Source organism: Ostrea edulis, chromosome 3 (assembly GCF_947568905.1).
Source record: "Ostrea edulis chromosome 3, xbOstEdul1.1, whole genome shotgun sequence".
Taxonomy (NCBI): Eukaryota; Metazoa; Mollusca; class Bivalvia; order Ostreida; family Ostreidae; genus Ostrea; species Ostrea edulis.
In genome coordinates this window covers 70,064,072-70,072,468 of record NC_079166.1, presented here as the reverse complement: position 1 = coordinate 70,072,468, position 8,397 = coordinate 70,064,072, and the positions used below count along the sequence as shown (strand labels likewise).

Sequence of the window (8,397 nt, the reverse complement as noted above, 5' to 3'; positions counted from 1 at the left end):
TTCCGTTTCTGTGGACGAAATCGACCTCCACATATCATTTGAAGCGTCTTCCTTTGAGGATTATCGTAACGGGGACGTACAGACATCGTCCCTTACCAATATGAGCCAGTTGCAACGGATTCTGACTATCTTGACGAGTTAAATGGGGAGAATGCTGAACGTGAACAGCTTGAACATCGCCTCGGAAGTACGGAATGGTAAGACGCCATTAGACTGGGTTTTTTATGAAATAAATTTTAGGAAATACGAAATTGATCAATTATTTTTATTTGTACATCATTCGTAATTACATTAATGATAAATTACAGATGTCTAATCATCATGTTACGCTTGTCCGCGTCGTATTCACAGGAATATGTAATTACAATGTTAGTGGTCTGACTGGTCTGTACCATACAACATACACTATACATATATAGTGTATGTAATAATATTAGGGGTCTGTACCATACCACCCCTAATAATTAGGAGGTGGTATTGTATATAGTGTCTGTAATAATATCAGTGGTCTATGCCATACCATCCCTTATTAATTAGCGAGTGGTATGGTATATACCCTCAATTATCAATAGACCTACTATTATTACAGACGAAATTATTTATTCCTGTGGTGTATTTTCGCTCATTATTTCCTTGAGAACGAGCTGAAATTCATGAACTTAAAAATAACATTGATTTTTCTATCCTCTGATGTGACTTTACACTGTTATATTTGTACTTTTCCTCATGATCGAGTTCTCTCTTATTTCATTTACATGGTTTACAAATCATTTTAGGTGTCAAATGTGGATTTTTTCCCATATGTCAGCTGTCAAGGAAAGTGCATGCTGCACCGAATTAGCAAGGGTTGATGAGGAGAGGGAGTCATTCAACAAGGAATTGGTCTGCATTACTTAACACACTGCGCGGGTAGCTTAAGGATTCCCTTATAGAACGTTATGCCTTTTCTTCTCTGAACTACCAATATATGATGTCATAATAGAAAATGATGTCAAGTTACTGCAAACTTGAGCTGTTATGACGGGGAGAGTGCCAAAAACTTTAGACCTTATTTGAAACTGGCTATAAGATGTCAGAACGCTATTGCAAAATTCACGTGTTTGAATTGTATTTTAATATCTTATATGTCCGAATATTTTAAAATAGTTTGTTTAATTACCCTTGATTGAAATTCAGCGTCTTTACTCTGCTTTCGAAAAATATACTTTTGAAATGTACTCTGTTTTATACCAGTGATAAGAGGTAGAATTTATGATGCGTTTATAAAAGAGTCTAGCGCAGGTAATTTATAAGGATTCATTTGAGATTTATTACGGAAATCGTAGGAGAAGTTTGTTCTCAACGCGAATCTTGCTTGGTTAAATGTATGATGGCTTTGTTTGAATACAGATTACCCTCAAATGTGTAGGTAAGTGTGTCAGTAAGTTGAACTCTTCATGAAATACGTGTATTTTGTACGCAAGTAATACTACCATTTTTCCCAAGCACATTTTGGGTACACAAGGATTCCGTGAGTTCAATTATTCAAGGTGAAGATAACGAACAGTGATCATAACTCCTCAAGCAATACAAAATAGATAGTTGGGCAAACACGGACCGCTGGACACACCAGAGGTGGGATCAGGTGCCTAGGAGGAGTAAGCATCCCCTGTCAAACAAAAAGGTAAAAATAATTGTTAAATGAGCTGCGCTGAAGCGATTTATGTGAAACACTTCAAACAATTATAAATGACCGTCACGTGATTAACGAAGTCATGTGATATCATAACAGATATGCTAATGTATAGCCGAGAGAACCTTCTATATAAATTGTCTGTACTTAGTATATAAATTACAAGCTAAAACTAAAAACCGACCTCGCAATCCAATATATGTTTTGAACGCATTTCAAACTCCGGGAAGCCTTAACATAGTTGCGTGGATTTTCATCAGTGTATTTAGATGTGTATGAGCCTGAAACGGCACACTACCAATACTGATCCCAGTATGGAGAAGTGGGTGCAACAATTGAAGAGCAAGTCAATTTTTTATTAATCTAATCAATACAAAATGCACATAACCATTGGGATCCATTACTAGTTTATCATTAGTGAATAATTTCAAACATTTCCCGGAATTACAGGCATAACAGATACATAACACACAAGCAATTTGTTTGATGGTGCTAAGGATACCTAGGGCACAAGGTGCAAGTCCCTCTACCCTCATGTGCTGTGAGGGAATTCCTTTCCCTCTTAAGAGGACCGAGGGTTCAATGCACCTAAGTAATGGTATAATTTTGATAAAGTAACTTTTTTTTAAAACAAATGTACGATTCATACATGATGTATACAAACATAATTCAAGCACAACATTCTAACAGAAATGGCCGAAAAATAAGACATTTATGAAGATAATGGTAGTATAAAATATCATAATTTTAACTAAAGTAAATACTGGCAAAACAGAATACTACTAAATATCAATTTTCTAGAAAGCATCAGCTACACAAACAATATTGCAAATAAAATGTTTCCCATTTAAAAAACAAGTCTTATCATTTTTTAACCCTTACGACTATTATATATACTAAGCTAATACTACATATACTATTGCTTATAGGAATTATGAGATTGATCACTGTTCGTTATCTTCACCTTGCATACAGGGATTTCAACAGTCTCGATTGAAGTCAGCATTTCGCAAATTCTATGGTCGTTATAACGATCTAGTTCGTCAATACAACCTCGCATTGGGTCAAATGCTGTCTCACGTGTTTCATACCGATTGTTAAGACGTTCTTGGCACACTGATTTTGACTGCGGATAACTCCGTTTACCTGATCAGGATATGGGGCTCACGGCGGGTGTGACCGGTCAACAGGGGATGCTTACTCCTCCTAGGCACCTGATCCCACCTCTAGTGTGTCCAGGGGTCCGTGTTTGCCCAACTATCTATTTTGTATTGCTTGTAGGAGTTATGAGATTGATCACTGTTCGTTATCTTCACCTTGCATGCTAATATTTCATTCTATAAGTTATTTGCAAAAATACACTGTTCCAAACAGATTGTTACCTAACGGTCTGATTCTATATCATGGTTGTTCACAGTAATCTTTTATTTGTATAAAAATAATTTATTTTCACAACCTACTGCTAGATATGACTTTTATTCAGATGTAAATAAAACCCGAAGATAAAGATTTTTCACAATGATTAAACATTTTAAAACAAGATTAAAAAAGAGCACATCTGTATGGCCAACATATCTTTTATCTGCTTTTCTAGAATATCCAAAGAGCTAGCGTCACGTTTTGTTCAGATTCACACGGATGTCTCCTTCCGACTGAATCTCGATCTAAAACATAGAACCGCTTCTTCTTTGTCAAGATGGAAAAATTCACTGCACAGTGGAGGTGGTTGAGCTGGCAATGAGCATGGTAATGGTTCTAATGACTCTTGAATGGCCAAATAAGTCTCCTTCATCAGGACTGATGCATAGTCTGAAAAAAATGAACACTATTTAAAATGTTATGTATGTTTTATATCCTTATAAATAAATTGCTCTTTACTATATGTATTGTATTTTGATAAATAATAATAATGCTGATTAACTTTGTTATTGTTGTTTTAAACTTGATTGAAAGAAAAGTGACAAATGCAAAAATGGTAAAAATGCCATGCCAATTAATTGTGATATGAATTATGATACTGGATTATCTTTAGAAGTACATTCTTACTAAATGTAGGACCAACAGGCTTTCTACGAACACTGCATTCGCGGTGCTTAAACTTATGAAAGCTGATTTTAAATTGTTGACCCCGCTCCTTCGTTATGGCATGCGGTCTTGAGAAATTCTCATTAAAATGTAGATCAGCAATCATCTAGCCTTCCCAATAAAAAAGGATAAAATAATTACACATTTTCTCAACATAAATACTTCAAATCTTAGCAATATACTTTAGTTGCTGCGTGTATGATTACTTATTTGTAATGATCAGATATGTGTATAGCATACCTTTTGCAACATGCCATACATCATAGTAATGTTTAGTCTCTGTCAGTTCTTTCCTTATTCTCTTTTGGATTTGAACATGGTGATCAATTATAATGGTTCCAATCAGCAGATTCTTGCTCTTTATCCACAAGCCGTTTCTAACCTTATTTCTCCATGGCATTACTGTTTTGTACCTCATTGCTCTAAAAGAATAATTGATATACCCCGGTATACTAAATCTTATTTACAACATACAAGTATACCATTTTTACATACTTATCTAGCAACAAACTGATAATTCTTCCATATGCGGTAGATATGTCAAGTTCTTATTTTGAAAGAAGTTGGGTCAAATTGAGTGTTAGCAAGTTGAATGATATGATGATAAACATTTTTGGATTATCAATGTTTAATGTAAAATTTAATCTAACTTAATTCCTGTCTTTTCTAGCGATTTCAATTTAACATGTAATAATAATTTTGAGCCAAAACTTGATACAACAGTTAATTTACCTGCTCTAGCTTGATATCAATAACGACACCTTCCTCAAGCTCAATGATATTGTACGATCCAAACTTGGCACAGTGACCAGGGGAGTCGGCACGACCATTGCATCCTATAACAAGGGGTCGATTTCTCTTTTCTGCTTGTTATACGTAATCCTGTTGATTCTTGTCCCAAACACGAGTGGTTGCAGGAAAAAGGAGAGTTGACTGATGGTTTGTAAAGGTTCTACTGCTGATGGTAGCAACATCCATGCACTGTAGGACACATAGAACCTTTGTAGCTAGGGCACCCGAAAAGAGAATGCTTGAAGACAAAGCAATGTTACCAGCAGGAATGGATCCAAGGTAGGGCTGACTGCACCACTGCCATTTAAATGAACAAAACTCACACTCTGCAGCGATCTTTACCATCTTTACCATCGTACCAACTCGTTGTTGAATGGAAGCTGTGGCGAATCTGTTGCATCTCTTGCAGGTGTTGAATAATTCCAACAGCTTTGATGCAGAGAAAATAAATTTCTTCTCCTCCAATGGATTGTACTCTTCATGACTGGAAAAACAAAACGCCTATATAATGATTTTTTTTTCATTTCAAACAAAAAAATCAAGGCGATTAAAGAAATGATCAGATCATATGAACATATGCACTAGTTACTTACTGTGTATCTGTTAGATGAGAGTCATTTGAGCTAGTACTGGACAGCTCATAAACGGATGTCGAATATGTGTCTGTCTGGTCCTCTGACTCCTCGCTGTTGGAGGACTCGTACATCTGGATAGGGTCGGGGGTGATCACAAGATGTTCCCTCACATAATGTCTGTCATTAAACTGGATCCCAATACTTCTCACCCTGGGTTGAAAATCCACCTGTAGTCCTTCAAATAATAGACAAGAAATATTACATGAATGAACTGTCCATAGTCACTATTATATGAATATCATTTTAATATGTTAGGCCAATGTATGGCTACAAATCTAAACTAGACCAGGCAATATATAAAAATAAACAGATCAATGTGTCTCATAACTATGAGATTGAATTTATTGATGCCTCATCTTAGTTTGAAAATTCAAAAAAATGTTATCTTGATAATAACACTTTATTCATCAAATCAATCTATTAAATGAGAGCTGATACAACCAAAATAGGTTTCTGGATTTATACATTAAGTGGTTTGTTTGATTTACATCACGATGAGTCTAACATGATGTAATGTACTACAGTTATAACGAAAGTTACATAACACTAAGGCCTTACCTTTCTCTTTCTGTTTAGCAGCGACTTGGATTTTCACACTCAGTTTCCCATTACTTTTTGTCTGACACCCTGTTGCTGTTGAAGGCACTCTTTTTCCAGTCTCTGCAGCCTGATAAAACAAAAATTAGAGACATTGTTTCTTTTGATACTTAATCATTCTTAACGTACACATAAGGCATCGTACTTAACTTTTCATATGAACTACAACAAGATAAGTAATACTTGCATGTAATGAGAATTTGCTGCGTATGATTTTTTTTTTTAGAAGGAAACAAATTTTAATAATTATGTGTCCAATGTACCTTAAATTATGTCAATCTGCAAATTATATGCATGTAAGTGTGTGTCTGTGTGAGAAGGAGTTTTTTTTTTAAACAAAGAAGAGGCCCACAGGCCTTATCGATCACCTGAGTACTAGTGAAAAAGTATCACTACTCCCAAGGGCTATGAAATATAGAACAACACTTCCTGATCTGAATATCTAAGCTAAATTCTAATGTTCAGCAACAGTATAAAACAAGACATGATTTTAATTTAGAGGCCAATAAATTAATAAAATTCTTAGTCCAATGCACATTCAAATTATTTCTGCCAGCCCAATATACCCTATATGGGTGCAAAGTTGTCTGTGTGTGTAGCTTTAACAATGCTTACTACAATATACACTGTACATAATTGCTTGTTCTGGGTTATTACCCTCCTATGTCAAAAAAAAAAAATGGAAGAATCGTTGAAATAAAACCCACCAGTAAATAATAGTGGGTGAATTGTCACATCTTGATAAATGGTTATGTGAGTAATTGGTGAAATAAAATGTCCCCAAGTAAATTACTTGGGAACCCTCTATTTAGAGTTCTATACCTTTACTCTTTAATAGTAAAGTTGACCCCAAGAGATGTAATTGCCTGTGTCAGCTACTATACAACAATTCATAGAAAAAGTGTTAGTCATTTGTATCATTCATTATACTGACTGTTTCACCTGGTTCTGGATTATCTATTTCCATCTTTTCAATCTCAGGTACTTCCATCCTATCCTCTGATACTGCCTTGCTAGTACTTACGTTCTCGAGTATCAATTCTGATAATATCTACAAATTTAAAGAAATATACAAACACTCAAACTTCTCTTTCCCAGTTTAATGCATGATATTTGCACATATTTCTCGTGACAAAATAGACTATTCAAACCAATCATCAATGGCAGCTTTGTTTTAATGCAATTCATAGAACATGTACAATATAACAAACTTTGATCCCGATGTAAAATGCATATTCTGATATATATATACCACAATAACATATCAGAACTAGTGAACGACTGCCGACAAAACAGATGTATTAAGACAACACTATAATCTGATTGGTGAAATTAAATATTACCAATAAATATTGAAATAATTTGCAGTGGGGGGATCCAAAAGGGGGGTATCCTAAAGGTCGGAACCCTCCTCTTTCATCAGAAAAGTTTGCTAAAAAACACCCATACATATAGATGGTGGAATTCCCTTTAAGTACTAAAATTTAATATCGGTAGAACTCCCCTCCCTTTCCAAAATTCCTGGATCTGTCCATTATTTGTGTAAATTAAATCAGTGAAGAGGGGTTTCCATCATATGTCATTTTTGGAAATAATCTACTTTCCATTAATGTATAAATCCAAAGGATGTACATGTAGGGGTTATATCAGGGGTTACATACCACCCACTCTACACCACTCAGCCTTCACTTGATTAATCAGAATTGGTATCTTTGCAATGTTAACATTTAATCGTGTTGGAAAAATAATGTTGCCCACTAAAAGAGTAATAGAAGTCTACGTATATTTAAATTATGTAAAGTTCTTGATCACATTACTAAGAGAGGTCAGTGGATCTATATGACAGAATATGTTTAAACAGCAATCTAATCTAGGGTCCTGATCAGATGGGGGCATGTAAGAGACCCATCATATGGCACGTGTATTGTAACTTATAAAGTGAATAAAGCTAAATGAACGTCACATACTACAATAAAAATTATCAACTATCTTACCGATGGAATCTTCATAATAAAGTTACACACACCTACCCTATTTTCCTCCAGCTTGGCAGCAGGCTGGCGCTTGGGTTTAGGCTCGGGCAAAGAGAGGAAGGCAAGGTTGAAGTCGTCCACTTTCCTCTTAGGATAAAGCGATGGAATCGCACCAAGACAGAGGAGTTTTTTCGCAGGAATTCCAAATTCCCTCATTAGTGCAAACTGACCCTCGAAACATCCGTCAGTGAAATGCACACAACAGTATATTGGGACGGTCTTGTCCAGTCTGCACGGATCAGCCTCACAAATCGAGTCCATGCTGCTCTCTGTCGTTTGTCCTTCGGGAAAACATGGATGGAAACGGTGTCCGAGGACCTGTTGTTGCATCCTGCAACTACACACATGCGTCCCTTACTCTTACTTGCCATTTTCTACGAATATTTTCTTCTCTTGCACTCTCGTCTTGCTGTGAAAAAAACCCCCACGCCAATGATGGATTGTGGTGTCAGATCCGGTATCACATTTTCAGTCTGGTTTTCGGTTTCGTAAAGGTGTGCATTTACGAAAAAGGTTGTTTTTGCCAATTATATCGTATATTGATTAAAAAAATTACTGAAAGAATTTTACGATCGGTATTTAT

General features: G+C 35.6%; 1 pseudogene; it reads right to left on the bottom strand.

Moving 5' to 3' along the window:
* Positions 1–4,627: 4,627 nt before the first annotated feature.
* On the bottom strand, positions 4,628–8,185 carry LOC130053633 (THAP domain-containing protein 10-like; annotated as a pseudogene).
* Between the last annotated feature and the right edge of the window lie 212 nt (positions 8,186–8,397).